The sequence below is a fragment of the Globicephala melas genome, chromosome 14 (assembly GCF_963455315.2).
Source record: "Globicephala melas chromosome 14, mGloMel1.2, whole genome shotgun sequence".
Lineage (NCBI taxonomy): Eukaryota > Metazoa > Chordata > Mammalia > Artiodactyla > Delphinidae > Globicephala > Globicephala melas.
Genome location: NC_083327.1, coordinates 75,549,777 through 75,565,358, shown reverse-complemented (window position 1 = coordinate 75,565,358; position 15,582 = coordinate 75,549,777). Strand labels below are relative to the sequence as shown.

The following is a 15,582-nucleotide window of genomic DNA, read 5'->3' as shown; positions in this document are numbered from 1 at the left end:
GGGAGGTTCCCAGGTCTCCAAGGTGCCCGCGAAGCCGCGGACCCCCGGCGTCGGAGCACGGAGCTGCAACCGAGCCCCTCCGCGCCGTGGGCGCCGAGCCGAGGCGAGCGCGCTTGGGCCTGGCGGCCAGGGAGGGTCGGAGGCGCGCCGTGACTCAAGCGGTCGCACCCCCAGGGAAGAAGCGGCACCTCTGGCGGAGCCGGGCGAGGGGCTGCGCCCGCCCGCGGGGCGCATGCGCGCTGCCGAGAGGCTCCCGCTCCCTCCCCGCCCACCTCTCCCTCCTCCCCCTCCCCCACCACTCCCTCCTCGTCTCTCTTCCCTTCTCCTCGCCAGCGGGGAGCTGAAGTTGGGCGGATGGCAGCAAACCGGCTCCGCTAGAGGACCGAGCAGCTCAGCCTCGCGCCCCCGGACCCATCGGTGCGCTGCCCACACCTCCAGGCGACTGGGTAAGATGTTGCCTCTGATACCGAGCGGTGCTAAGTAAATGACATCAAAATGTCTGCTCTGCACCGATGGATGAATCTTTTAAAGGTGTGTGGGGGGGTGCGGAGGTGAAGGAAAGAGGGGGTGGAGAGTGCAACTGCCTGTGCCCGGGCGGGGCAGTCAGCCGGCGCGGGGGTCTCGGCGCTGCCCGCGGCGCCGCGGGAGGAAGCCCGGGCCGCGCCGCTGCTTTGGGAAGTTGGATCCCGCGTTGCAGCCTCTGCGCGGTCCGCTCGTCGCCCTCCGGCTGCTGCGGACCAGCTGGGCGAGTGTCCTGCCGGCCCAGGGAACCTTCAGTCGGGTCCCCGGCGGAGAGCTGGGCGCCTTGGGGATCCGGCAGCGAGGGCCGGGGGCGGCGGGAGACCCCGCGGGGCGCGAGGACCTGCCGATTGGGGTGGCTGTTTGTTAGAAAACCGAATGTGAAATTAACAGTGTCCAATCGACCGATCACCTCGGGGTGGTATTTTCTCTTGCTTCACCTTTGGGAAAATGCAAGTGGTGAGGGTGTGAGCCAAAGGGGGTGCAAAAATGCATACCTTGAGCATCGATAAAATATCGGAGGTGTGTGGGTAGGGGGCGGGGGCCTCTTTTGTTCTTTCCCCTCCCTCTGGTCGGAGGGAAGGGAGTTCTAGTGTGCACGGCTTGAGGTAGGTTTCACAGCCTTCGAGGGGGCGAGGAGGTGGAACGCCTGCCAACCCCCTAGCCGCTGCCCGGGTGGGTGTATCCGAGGCTCTCTTGCTAGAGGTGATGATGATTCTTTTCATTATCGATAGAATTACAGTTTAACAGCGGCTTACCCGCCAGCCTTCCTCCTCTCCCTCTTCTCGTGCTGCGGCAGAGGCTGGGTGCAGACACTCGGCCGTTTCCTCTACTCCCTACCTCCCTTTCTCTGTGAAAAATGTCGGAGGACTTGAGGATGGCGGAGAGACAGAGCTGGCCTCGGCAGCCGCGGAGGGGAGATGCTCCTCGCGAGCGGGAGGCTGCTGGCAGGGCGTCCCGGGCAGCCCGCGCAGCCTCAGGAGTCGCTGGGCTCCTGGAGACAGAGCAAGGGTCGCCGGCCAAACAGATGCCAGCCGTGCGGGGACCCGCCCTGCGCCCCGGGGCACCCACTCACCTGGGACAATCTCGGTCGCTCTGGCAAGACTGATCCTGGCTCCTGGCATAGTAGTTTTCCTAACCACTCTGACCCTTCGATAAACGTTTCCTTACTTAAAAGAGTCACTTGAAGGTTTGTCTAGAGAACTTTGCAATCTTCCCACAGTTGTTTCTTTTTCTTTTGAAAAATCGTTTTACAGCCAGACTATTTCCATCATGGGGTGGCTATCACAGACAATAGAGAGAAATCTTGTAGTTGGATTCCCATTCAGCATAAGCGTTTCTGAGACTGCCATCTGCATTTCCGGCGTTCATACATACTGGTTTTCCTGGTGATGAACCCTCTGAAAATCATTTAATTGGAGAAATGAGAAACAATTTTCACCCCTGTAATGAAAAATAATGTTTTTCTCTCGGTTTCATAGCTGCTAGACATTATGTGTGTTTAATACTTTTGAAAGCTGTGGAACACTTTGGGTAAATTGTATTTGTTTCTAAAATCCTTTGTGGCAACAATAGTAGGTATCTATGAAATATACACTTTGCACTGATATCTAATGAAAAGGTGGTTTGTACTCATAAATTCAAATGAATGAGCAGTTTGACCTCCTCCAGTTAAGTTACTATTAAGCTGTTTCTTCTGTTAACAAGCGCTAAAATAGTAATTAGCACACTCATGGGAGAGGAGACTTATTCACTGTTTTAATAATCTTAAAAACTATATTTAAAGACCTCATGGTAGGGTAGTTTATTTACAATTTTTAGAAATGAGAAAACAAGTGTTTATCACTACAAAGGATTAGATGGTATCATTTATTAAATAAGATGAATCACCATGGCAATGGCACCTGATCTCAAGAGCCGTGGGCACTCATCCTTCCTCCTGAATTTGTAGTCTGAAAGATTAAGAGAACCACCTAATTTACAGAACAAACAACATAAGGTGTCTGTTGCGGCAGATTCTACCCTTTTTGCTCTGGTTCCTCAACTACTCCTTGGTGTTCAGTGGCCACAGGAGGGAATTAACAAGGAGGTTAATTTGCTCTTCCTGTTCGTTAATAAGGCGTCCATTTTCCTGCTCACATAGATATCTCTCTGCTTTTAGGGATCTTCCTACAGGGTCCTAATTTATTTGAACTCATAATGTTGAAAGTCTAAGTCATTATCATTTCTATGAACTTTGTATAATTTTTAATAATAATAATTAAAAAAAAACAAAACAAAACATTCCTTAACGTTTCTTACCACTAGGGCTAGGAGCTTTGAAGAAAAGGAGACATGTACATATCCTCACCCACATGACATTATTATAACAGCCAAATCTAAAACTAAATTGATAAAAATTCTGGTTGACTCACAGACTAAAAAGCAAGAAAGCATTTACCTGTTAACTTACAGTTGTAGAGATAGTGGCCTTCATAGTAGAAGCCCATTTGCTGCAAGGCATGGGCTTTTCTGGAAAAGTGAAAGGTGGACATGGATAAGGAAATGTGGAGCGAAGATGGACGGGAACCCATCCAACGGCATTTCTGCTGAGAAGCCTTTTCCTGATAGTGCATCTCTGCTTACTAAACAAGGAAAATATTGCACCACCCAGAAGGGCAAATGCAAGGACCACTGTATACCCAGTGGATGAGAATAATTCTGTGATGTTAAAAAGCATTTTATTTCATCTGATTACTACAGGTAGAGTATAAGCATGAATTCATTGTAGAGGCTTAAAACTGTATGACATTTCCAGGGGATGTCCTGGATCCTCGGAAATATTATACGTTTTTATGGAAGGCTTAAAGAAATAAAAGTGTCCTTAGATGTAAGTAGCTAGGTCGTTGCTTTTTGTTTGTTTGTTTTTGTTTTGTTTTGTTTTTTTTGCGGTATGCGGACCTCTCACTGTTGTGGCCTCTCCCGTTGCGGAGCACAGGCTCCGGACGCGCCGGCTCAGCGGCCATGGTTCACGGGCCCAGCTGCTCCACATGCATGTGGGACCTTCCCGGGCCGGGGCATGAACCCGTGTCCCCTGCATCGGCAGGCGGACTCTCAACCACTGCGCCACCAGGGAAGCCCTGCTAGGACGTTTGATATTAGATTGATAGATACTCTCACCCTCACTATCTCTTCCCATCTCCACTTACCCCCAGAGACTTCCCTAATATCCGAAGAAATTTCTTTATACTGTTATTCCTGCTGTGGTGCCGATACCTAGCACAATATCCGGCAAAAGGCAAGTGTTAAATAAGAACTTATTCAATTAATAAATTTTGCAGAACTGGCATGGTTCACAGAAGACTTCCAAGATTTTTACTGTTTTTTTTTTAGAAGCGTGATCATATTCATTACCAAATATACTACATCTTTGGAGGAAACCATTTTGAGAATTGTCACTTTGTGAATATGCATGTTTTTCCTATAATATTTCTATTGTTGATCTGTTTCCAAACAAAGTTTAAATTACCTGTGGGCAGGCATGGACATGATGAACATGAGCTTTGGGTCAAGTTGACCTTAGCTTTTGTCCTGGCTCCTCCATTGAATAGCTCTGTCGCCATGGTCAAGTTACTTACCAGCTCTGAGCCTCAGTTTCTTCAGATATAACAGCAGGGATAGAGACCCACTTCCTAAGATGTTTGCAAGCATAAATGTGATGCAATGTGTATAAAGTGCTGAACATGTGCCTCGCATGTTTCCCAATATCTAAAGAACCGCTATTGAACATATGGGGAAATTTACCACAGGTTCGTTTCCTATGAATAAGTGGGACATTTTTTAAAGAATTAGAATCATATTGTAGAGCTTCATACTTGCTTTTTTAAACAATTGACATTACTTTGTTGACGTTTCCCAAGAAATTGGAATTGGTATTTTTAATATAATTTAGTGACTGCAAAATAATTCACCTGATAGCCGTCAATTTATTTGGCTATTCTTTCTTTTTTGAATGTTGACATTATTTACAATATTTCACTGTTTTAACTGATGTGCATCCTAAGGTGTAGGCTTTGTCTGCGTATCTATGGCATTTTTTCCTTTAGGCTTGCTACTTAGAACATCTAGTTCTCACCAACAAAATATCATCTTTTAAAAACTCTTTGCTGGGCTTCCCTGGTGGCGCAGTGGTTGAGAGTCCACCTGCTGATGCAGGGCACACGGGTTCGTGCCCCGGTCCGGGAAGATCCCACATGTCGCGGAGCGGCTGGGCCCGTGAGCCATGGCCGCTGAGCCTGCGCGTCCGGAGCCTGTGCTCCGCAACGGGAGAGGCCACAACAGTGAGAGGCCCACATACCGCAAAAAAAAAGAACAAAAAACACACAAAAAAAACCTCTTTGCTAAATCTAAATGCCCATGGACAGATGAATGGATAAAGACGATATGGTACATATATATAATGGAATATTACTCAGCCATAAAAAGAAATGAAATTGGGTCATTGGTAGAGATGTGAATGGACCTAGAGTCTGTCATACAGCATGAAGTAAGTCAGAAAGAGAAAAACAAATATCGTATGTTAACACATATACTGGAATGTAGAAAGATGAACCTATTTGCAGGGAAGGAATAGATACGCAGACATAGAGAACAGACATGTGGACATGGGTGTGGGGGAAGGGGAGTGTGGGATGAATTGGGAGATTAGGTTTGACATAAATACACTACCATGTGTAAAATAGATAGCTAGTGGGAACCTGCAGTATAACACAGGGAGCTCAGCTCCGTGCTCTGTGATGACCTAGATGGGTGGGATGGGGGGGAAGGGAGGGAGGTCCAAGAGGGAAGGGATATAGGTATACATATAGCTGATTCACTTCATTGTACAGCAGAAACTAACCCAACATTGTAAAGCAATTATATGCCAATAAAAAATAAATAAAAATAAAAAAATTGTGCTAACTTGATAGATGAAAATGATATTTTTATTATTATATTTTTATTTTTATTATATTTTTATTATTATTATTTATTATTATTATAATATTTATATTAATTCCTTGGTTACTAATTAATTATATTAATTCCTTGGTTACTAAGAATGCTGATAACTTTTTTGACATGCTTATAGCCATTTTTGTCTCGAAGATCGCTTGGTCAAGTCTTCTGCCCATTTTTCCATTGTATTCTGAATGATTTTTATTATTTGAGTGCGAATGTTAATTTTAAAAGACAAGGCAAAAGCAAAGAAAGGAAATGCTTAGTGACAAAGAAGACACGTGGCAAAGACTACAGAGATCTTTGTGGTTGAATGGCTCTAGCTCAAATGGAGTGGCACAAACAGTACCAAAGGCTGGAGACGGACCAGCCACAGCATTAGGGCTGCTATGTTGTCCATAACATACTGCCACCTGCCACCATGCTGGGGCCTTCCAAAGTGCACAGTTCCTTTTACTAGTTGACGTCTGTCATTCTTCTGTTTGGGTACTATGCACACACACTCACACCTTATTAACAAGAAGCATGTACATCACATGACAAGCTCTCAGATTTTCATTGATTGTTTCTGCCAGTTTTGAGTTTTCCTGAGATAAATGAGATTCAAAGGAAATATGGGAGTAGATGGAGGTCCTCTAGAGCATTCATTGAAGTTTCTCATCAGAATGAAATCAATTAAGCTTCATTATAAGGCCATGTCATATTAGAATCCTGTCATCTCATTTTTAAACTGGAGGTGAAATTTAAATATTTAAAAGTTGAGACTAATCTAGTACCTTAATGAGCTCTCTATCTGTAGTGTTTCACACGATTCAGTGCTCTGATAAGTTCCCGGTTTTGAATTTTTAAATTCTGTGACTATTGACAAATTTGGTTTCAGAAGCTTAAATATTTAGCTTGGAAAATCTATAAAGTCCCTTAGATATTAAACTACCTAGAAAGGATAAAATTTTATAATTTTTGCTGGTTCCAGTTTATCAAATATAGTAAAGCCTCAGTAATTCAGAATCAGCGAACCTGGAATCTATAATGAACAGGAGGCCCCTGTAGGAGGAGCAGTGAGCTTTGGTGGAACAGAAAAGCTCGTTTCAAATAGAACTGGATTTGAGTTCTTGCTCTACTGTTTTCTAGATGTGCAGGCTTTTTCATTGAATTATATAAATGCTTTATACTTGAAATTCTAGAATGAGTAATAAACATCTAAAATCTCTCTGAATTCCTTAAACTTTGTATTTGATATTTTTCAAAAAAAATCTCTGTGTCAGTAAATATAACTTTATTATAAACAATGAATGTGGTTCACAAAGCAAATATTTACTTCCTTGGATTAGGTCACAGCCTTTTCACAGCACTTCTGATTGGCTATTGAAATACAAAGGTTTTAATTCAAGTGCCATGGCATTAAAAGAAAACAGACACAACCCAGGGGAAATTATGACATAAATGAAACGAGCAGGTAAGTGTTTATTTCATTTCTTTAATTATCTCGGGTCTTCCCAATGGCATCATGAGTTAAATCCAGTGAGAACCTTTTGTGAAAGTTGACAGCACTGTCTGTATCTCTAGTATCAATAAACGGTAGGGGCTTGTTTTTTTGGTGTATTATGACAGGCTATCTAGAGATTTTAGGAGTCCATTTTGTTTCTAGGAAAACTACCCCATGTCTCCACCCTGTTTCCCTCAACTCTTCTACTTTTTTCAGGCTTCAATGAATCAAAATCAACAAATATTTGAAAGTCTGCTATAAGAAAAGTAGCAAGCTATGCGATTTAATTTAGAGGGTGTGAAAAAGCATATGGAAAATTGCCCTTGAAAAAAAGAGACTTTAGAAGCAGCTTATGCAATTTGGTAGAAAGAGTGCAAATTTTGGATTCAAATAACCAGAGATTTGGCCTTAACTTTGTTGAGCCTTAGTGTCATTATCTGTAAATTAAAGACTGATTGTACATACCTTAAAAATGTTGAGGGAGTAAGTGAAATTATGTCCATAATTTGTCATGTATTGACAATCACTATGCAACTGTTATATACTGTACTAGAATTAAATAATGAAAAATAAACCCAAGAATAATTAAAATAATAAATAAAATAATTAAAATAAACCCAAGAAACATCCTGTAGATAAATGCTTGAAGGAATGTTCATTTCTTACCAGTATTTGTCTTAACTAATGGGTCCTTATTAATGTTGAGGCTGCTCTCCATGTGTCTGCTGTGTAATTCTTTCCTGACCAACTTGTTTAACCAACCTGTTAAGTGAACATTCATTCATTCATAAAATTCTTGAGCACCTACTATGTGCCAGGCTCTGCGATATGATTTTGGATGCAGAAAAATGATTACACATGGCCCCTTTCCACAAGTTCACATAGATGCTTCTTCGACTTAGTATTATTTTGCTTTCATCGGGTGAGCCCTGGTCATTCTAAGTTTACAAGTCATAACTAGATACGACATGGAAGGAATGAGCAAGGATCTCCTTCGGATTTAGGAATTTTAGGACCGTTGACCTCAAAGTGTAGAAATATCTGCTCCTTCTACACTTGGAGGTCAGTGAGCCTAAAAGCTGCTAAGCAGAGGCTCAGATAAGGGGAAGGGAGAACAGGAAGTGGCTCTGCTGGGGGATGATTTACCATCCACCACCATGTCCAAACAACAGAAGGCTCGAGGCTCAGCCCTCCCCAACTCCCAATTCTCCCTCATTAAAGTGAACAAATTGTCTGCATATATGTGTACTGTGCCATTTTCCCCCTCACTTAAAGGCTACCCTGGGTAATCATCATCATATAATTTCAGGTATGTTAAGATGTTGGGTGAGGGGGTGAGCAAAGGGAGACAGCGAAAGTGATAGCCCCACCCTTCCTAAGGATCTGCATTTCCCATACAATAAAAATATTATAATTTTTTATCCCGATATTATTGCAGTTCTTTCACTGATAACAATCTTTTTGTAATATAGTAAGTTGACCAGAAATCCAGAATAATCTTTTCAGATATGAAAAGAAAAACTACATTTGATTTTGAAGAAAACCATCTTCAGCACCTACTTGTTGAAATCACTAGAGTGATCTCGAAATCCAGCAACTGGATTTATCCTGATCTAGGATGATTTGATACCATTTATAAAGTCAAAGTAAAGACTTCAAGTCCTTCCTAGCAAAATGTTGTGAACATACAGTTAAATTGCCTGTATATGGTGATGAAAGATATTGACATTATGAATGAATTAACTTGAAAGTAAGCTAAACCCTCATTTCAGCCACCAAATTTAACTCGCTAATCATTAAACCTTTAATTAGGCTGTCAATAAGTAACTATATGTGCTAATTTGGGGTCTCAACCTATTTCTTTCTCAATTTATTTCACTCAGCACCACCATACAGCATTTTGCTGGTGACCTATGAGTTTAGCATGGTCAAGACTCACTAGAGGGCTTCCCTGGTGGCGCAGTGGTTGAGAGTCTGCCTGCCGATGCAGGGGACACGTGTTCGTGCCCTTGTCTGGGAAGATCCCACATGCCGCGGAGCGGCTGGGCCCGTGAGCCATGGCCGCTGAGCCTGTGCGTCCGGAGCCTGTGCTCCGCAACGGGAGAGGCCACAGCAGTGAGAGGCTCGCGTACCAAAAAAAAAAAAAAAAAAAAGAAGACTCACTAGATAAAAGCACAGGAAAAATGAATATCTTTATTGAAGGCACTAAGGCATGGTTATGCTATAAAGCAATATAATAACCAATATAACTTATAAACTGTTATGACTAACTGAATGCTGCATTTTGAATTAGAGTATTAAATACTTTAATGTAAATTAGAGTACTAAATACTCCTGTGTAAATTGAAATATAAAATTTTTCCTTCCCTACTGTTTGGGCGGAGTGTAACATTTCACTCCCCCATTTCTCTCTTACAGTGTTACTAGCAGCAGTAGTAGTAATAGTAGTAGAGATATTTCTACAGAGATAAATTGAAGAGGAAGGAATATAAATTCTTTTTGTACATCAAACACTTTACAGAAAAATAGGTGTTTATGTTATTTTATATAATTTTTAGGATAGTCACACAATTTTGTGCCTGAAATTTAAAACGTATCAAGAACTCAAATGTTAAATCTGTCAGGGAAAAACACGAAAACAAAAAAAAACCCTGCTGTTTTATTTCATTCTGCTGATCAAGAATAAACTAGCCTACTGTTCCTATATTAATTCACTTGCTTCTCAGAATAATCCTATGAAGTAGGTTCTGTCATGTTGGTCTGTCTCTCTTCATTTTATAAACAAGGAAACTGAAGCAAAGAAAAGTTAAATAACTTGCCCAGAATTAGTCGCTATTAAGTGGCAGCCTGTGTCTTTAACTTCATTTCTGTGGATTCTAAGACTTGATCCTCAAGACCAGGGGTTGGCAAATCACAGCCAATGGGCAAACATCTGGCCCACTGCCTATTTTTGTTAATAAAGTTTTATCAGAACAGACACACACACACACACACACACACACACACACACACACGAATAAACTGGCCTGATTGTCATATCTCTGCTAGTTTATGAATAAATGATGTTGGCAATTTTGATTCAAGCTATTAGAGCCCATGTTTTCTTCATCAGCTCATGTCCAGTAATCTGAATTTTTGCTGCTGAAGAAATATTTCAGACTAAATTACTTTTAGTAAATCCAGTGTATAATGACCCACCTATATTTATATAAATGATGGATTTAGTTGAAGGATATATTTATGTATAATTTTTAATGCTGAAAACCAAGGGCTAGAGAAATCCTTGTATACTGGAATTGTTGCAAAATTTAATATTTTGAAAAGACGTTTTATGTGTCAATGTTTGAGAATATGGGTGTGTTTTCCCTTTTTGTTTATGGGTTGAGAGCAGGAAATAACTGACCTGATGCCTGTGCAATCACAGCCAAGCGCTGGGGAGGGGATGATACATACTTGAGAATCCAAGAGGAGACACCAGTGATGTAAGAAAGAAAGTCAAGTAAAAAGCAGGAAGGCTAGACTCAGAAAACGAGACTATTAGCTAAAATCTTATTACATCTTAAGGTATAATATCATTCAGTCATTATTATGTAACTCTGCTGTATTATGTAACCACCTCCAGTTTCATAAATTCGTGTGACCTAATCTTAAGATGGTAATTTTTTCCATTAATTCAGTAATTTCATTGACTGAACATCTGAGTAATACAAGTGGTGTTTCGTGAGGTAGAATTTCATTAAATAAATGTTCATTCCAGGAAGGAAAAAATGTATAGAACTTTTCTTGACCTGACATAGATTATGTTGAATAGTTACAAAATTCTTGTAGGTGATACCCCAATTCAACCACATTGATAAAAAAAATCTGCTCCAAATTTTCTATTTAAGTGGAACTACTCCTAAATCCATCTTCTATAAAGTTAACTTTATTTTTGTGACATAAAGGGATCTTTACACTTTGCTTTATAATACCAGCAATGAATAAATGCACCTGTGAAGCTTTGCTTTATTGAGCAGTGGGCAGTACAATGACTTAACATCTAAACTATTTATTAAGACTTCGGGGGAGTGACAAGAGTGCTTGAAGGAGATTATTTTTAAGGACATGTGGATTTATGGCTTAGTAGGAACACTGAAAATACTTATTTAGTGAAGCTGCTTATTATAGCCAAAATCAGCGTTGGCACTGAGTGTACTGGCCTCTGACCACTAGCCCCAGGAAAGTCCCAGTCTGGTTAGATCTCAGGAAAAAAGAAGGAGGTCATGTGCTTGAAAGTAGAGCTCACAATCTAAAAAATTAAATTCTGAACAGGCAGAAATGATGGAAAGAGAGAGTAGTCTTTTGGTGCACCTATAAATATGCCTGCATGGGTCTGATTTTCCAAGTGTTTGCGTTCGATTCACAACTTGCCTTCACGTTCAGCTACTTATTCCTTTCACCCTTTTTGTTTCCTGCCTCCTTATTCACAATTAATGCAACTAACTAGAGCCTTACTCCGGAATTGGGAATAGTATAATTAAATAAATCATAGCCAAGGCTAAAGGAAACTAAAGACTAGTTGAAGAAAGAAAATATGTATGTAAATTGGGATTACTGTTATATTCTAGGAGTGAAATAAAATGCTGTGAGGAACTTTAGATTCATTTTAAATGGCCAGGCCAGGACCTGGCAAAAGTTTTTTTGAGGTGGTAATATTTTCTCAAACTATTGAAAGTCGGAAATTTTTTTAACATCTTTATTGAAGTATAATTGCTTTACAATGGTGTGTCAGTTTCTGCTGTATAACAGAGTGAATTAGCTATACATATTGTATATATGTGCCACATCTTCTTTATCCATTCATCTGTTGATGGACACTTAGGTTGTGAAAGATGGAAATTTGACAGGCAAAGAATGGCCTTCCAGGCTCAAAGATAATGTAAAGAAAAAAAAGCACAGGACTAGGAAAAGTTGAAAAATACTTTGTGGCACAGTTTTCCAAAAATATATAGTACATGCAGGAAATCACAGGATGAAGCCAAGAAGGAGACAGATACTGGCAGGTGTTAATATCCAAGTGAAAAGCTAGCATCGTCCTTGACAGACCCAGAGCACCATGGGCACCATATGAGTAGAGGATTACAGGGTGAGGATTGCGCATGTCAGGTCTGGGCAGTGGGGAGGAGAAAGGCAGCAGGAAGACGGGTTCAGCTGTCCAAGCGAGAGAAGATGAGGCCTGAACTGGGAAACGGCCAAAGGCCAACCCAAGGCAGTAGGAAGATGATGTCATGAAATCACGTTCCGCTCAGAGCCTTCAGGATTTGGTCGCCAATGAGATTTAGAAGATGTGAAAAGACCCTTAAAGCTGATATAGAAGATTTGAGCCTGTGTATCTAGGTAATACAGATGTCATTAAGACCTGGAGAAACCAAACTAATGAAGAGGTTAGGGAGGAAACAAGCTGAGTTCAGCTTGGGGAAGGGTTTGCCACACCCATCAGAGTTCTAGCAGATGTTTCCCAGGCTGTGGATTAAAAGCCTGCTTGATTCAGTAGGAAGCAACAGGTCTGCTCTTAAGCTATGTCAATAGAGGCACAGAGTGTCTAGAATGAAGTTGATGACACTTCTGCAGTATTCTGCATTTTTCAAACCATAACTAGAATACTGTTGTGAACTTCTTTCCTCTGGACACCGTGGTTAGAGGTTTGCAATACAAAGCCAGTAATTCATGTGAGAAGTGATTATTGGAGGCATTTGTACTTTCTTAAGCTGGAATAGAGTGGTCCCCCTAGAGAATATGTGTGTTTCTCCATTTGGAGAAGAGCCATGTGAAATGATTAGACTCATTTTAAATTGCCCCAGTGACATAACGGGAATAATAAAACCATATGGCAGAGTTGTAAGCAGATAATACGGGCAATGCCCTGGCACACATTTGGCATTTAATGTATCTTAGCTCCTACTGCTCCTCTTAAAAATAGCATTAGAACCAGTGGGCACATGTCACTGAGATAGATTTTGCCATCCTGTTAGGAATAACTTTTTAAAAGTCAAGGCTGGCTTGGTAGATGGGCTGCCTTGAGAAGTGGTAAGTTTACTGTCAAATGCTCAGTGGACAAAACTGGCAGAGATGTTATAGAGGAGCGTTAAGGGGTTAGGAGGGGAGAACTGCAAAAGGCTTCATTCTGACTCCAAGGTGCAAATCGCTCCAGGGAATTTGGAATGCAAACTCAGGAGAGAGGCTAGAGCTAGAAATAAACCTTGAACATCTTTTCCTCAGAGGTGACAGTAGTAAGTGATTGCCAAAGGAAAACGTGTAGAGAGCAGTGAGAGCTTAGAATAGAATCCTGGAGGATATCTACATTGAATGAGCATGTGGTAAAAGAAGGAAACTAAAATACATACACACATATATATATACATTCATACATAAGATGGTCAGAGTGAAAAAAGAAGTGTTAAAAAGAGAATGAAGACACTGTAGTATACCACGAAACCAAGGAAGTGGAATTGTTTTTAACCAATTTTCTTCATATTTATAGTAATCTTCTAAAAAGATCGGAAAAAGGAGACAGTTTAAAGAAGGAAGAGCAGCTGAGTTATGTCATGTGGCAGAAAGGGTAAGTTCAGGACCAAGGCAACACGTTAGATTTTGCAACGAGGAAGTTACTTGTGATTGTCTAGAAAGCACTTGTGATTAATGATTTATACACTTTCTATTTCCCAAAGGTTTGAGGCAGCTTAAATAAAAGCACTTTCACAGAGGGCGATGAAAATTAAACAAAACAAAGATAAGAAGCCACAAAGAGAAATAAATGGGGGGAGAGGGTGAACGGCCACAAGACATGGGTAGGATTGTCATCATAACAGGAGCGCTACATTTCAGCTCTGAGGTTCCAGCAGCCAAAATAAAAGGGTTTACAGGACAGGTTACCTAGAACCCGTTAATGAAAGAAAACAGTTTTTCAGGAGTTTTGGGTTCTTTTTCCCCCGGCACTAAGTTTTGTGAATTGTATATTCTATGGATTCTTAGATAAGGAACAGTGACATATTAGACAGTGGGGTCAACAGTGGTTCTGCTGAATCAGGTGCAGGCTTGCTTTGAATTGCTGTTTCTTTTTTAAGCCCTTGAAGGTCAAGTATATAGTATTAAGATGAAGTCTGTAAAAGCCAGTAAGGCACTGATCATTTTAGACGAGCCGGACATCTGGATACTCCTGAGTCTGAAAAATCACATATAAAATAGCATTAGAGATGAGGGCATCCTACACAGGAGATGAGGACAGTTCCAGGTACGTGGGGGAGAGAGGGCCTTGCGACCTCAGGTCCTTTGCACATCCCACCCCCTCTACCTAAACAACTGTCCTCCTGATCGTTCTCATCACCCACATTTCAGTTCAAATGTCACCTCTTTAAAGAGACCTTTTCTGTACTCTCTAATGTTGGCCCTTTTTTATTCCTTCCTTCATCTGTCACTTTTTAATAATAACCTGCTTTATTTAATTCATAGCACTTACTGCACTGTTAAGTTATTTTATTTATTACCAGTCTCCCTCCTTCCAACAGAGAGGATGTAAATCAGTACACCAGACAATGCCAGGAACAGAGTAGGTGCAGCATATGTGGAAGGAAGGAATGTTCTGTGGATGAGGGGGGGGGAACTCAGTTCAGTATCGATGTGATAAACTAAATGGATGGTAGTTCTGGCAGCGGAGTAAATTCTCCCTGAAGTGCGAGCTGAGAGGAGGAAGATGATTATGATCGTGACACATTTCGTACTGGGAATTTTAAGAACACTGGGGCTTGGAAGAAGAGCACAGATTCTCTGTACATTTTCCTTTCCACTCACGAAGCAGGGGTACTGATATGAATGGTATGTTCATGAACATTCATTCATTGATCAGGGTTCTAAGGGGAGGAGCTTAGGGAAGCATGCAAAGGGCAAATTCCCTTTTCTTCTACTTTTGGATAAGACTGTTTAACATTATCCACTTAACTTTTTTTTTTTTTTTTTCCGCGGGCCTCTCACTGTTGTGGCCTCTCCCGCTGCGGAGCACAGGCTCCGGACGCGCAGGCTCAGCGGCCATGGCTCACGGGCCCAGCCGCTCCGCGGCATGTGGGATCCTCCCGGACCGGGGCACGAACCCGCGTCCCCTGCATCGGCAGGCGGACTCTCAACCACTGCGCCACCAGGGAAGCCCCCCAGTTAACTTTTGAAGAACATCTTTCAAAAATATCGTATGCTATTTTAGCATAAATAACAGTTGCAGGACTCTTTCTAAAAGTAAATAGCTATTAGGTGCCTCTCCTGTTATGATCCCTCCCGGCAACGAATAATAAAACCCCTATTATGTTAAGGAGTGTCATTGTTGGGGGAGGGGGCACGTGTATGTTGGCAGCCCAAGGAATGCATCAAAAGGTAAGGTAGATAGCTAGTGGGAAACAGCCACATAGCACAGGGAGATCAGCTCGGTGCTTTGTGACCACCTAGAGGGGTGGGATAGGGAGGGTGGGAGGGAGGGAGACGCAAGAGGGAAGAGATATGGGAACATATGTATATGTATAACTGATTCACTTTGTTATAAAGCAGAAACTAACACACCATTGTAAAGCAATTATACT

At 41.7% G+C, this 15,582-nt stretch overlaps 1 protein-coding gene across 3 annotated transcripts in view; it reads left to right on the top strand.

Moving 5' to 3' along the window:
- The first annotated feature begins 298 nt into the window (after positions 1-298).
- RGS17 (regulator of G protein signaling 17) overlaps positions 299-15,582 on the top strand; it is an 88,306-nt gene continuing 73,022 nt past the window's right edge. For 2 of the 3 annotated variants that reach the window (XM_030853133.2, XM_030853131.2), the window contains exon 1: positions 299-446. The gene's annotated coding sequence lies outside the window, so the exon portion shown is untranslated. Of the gene's footprint in view, positions 532-15,582 lie in introns of all 3 variants that reach the window. The other variant, XM_030853132.2, reaches the window with a different exon arrangement.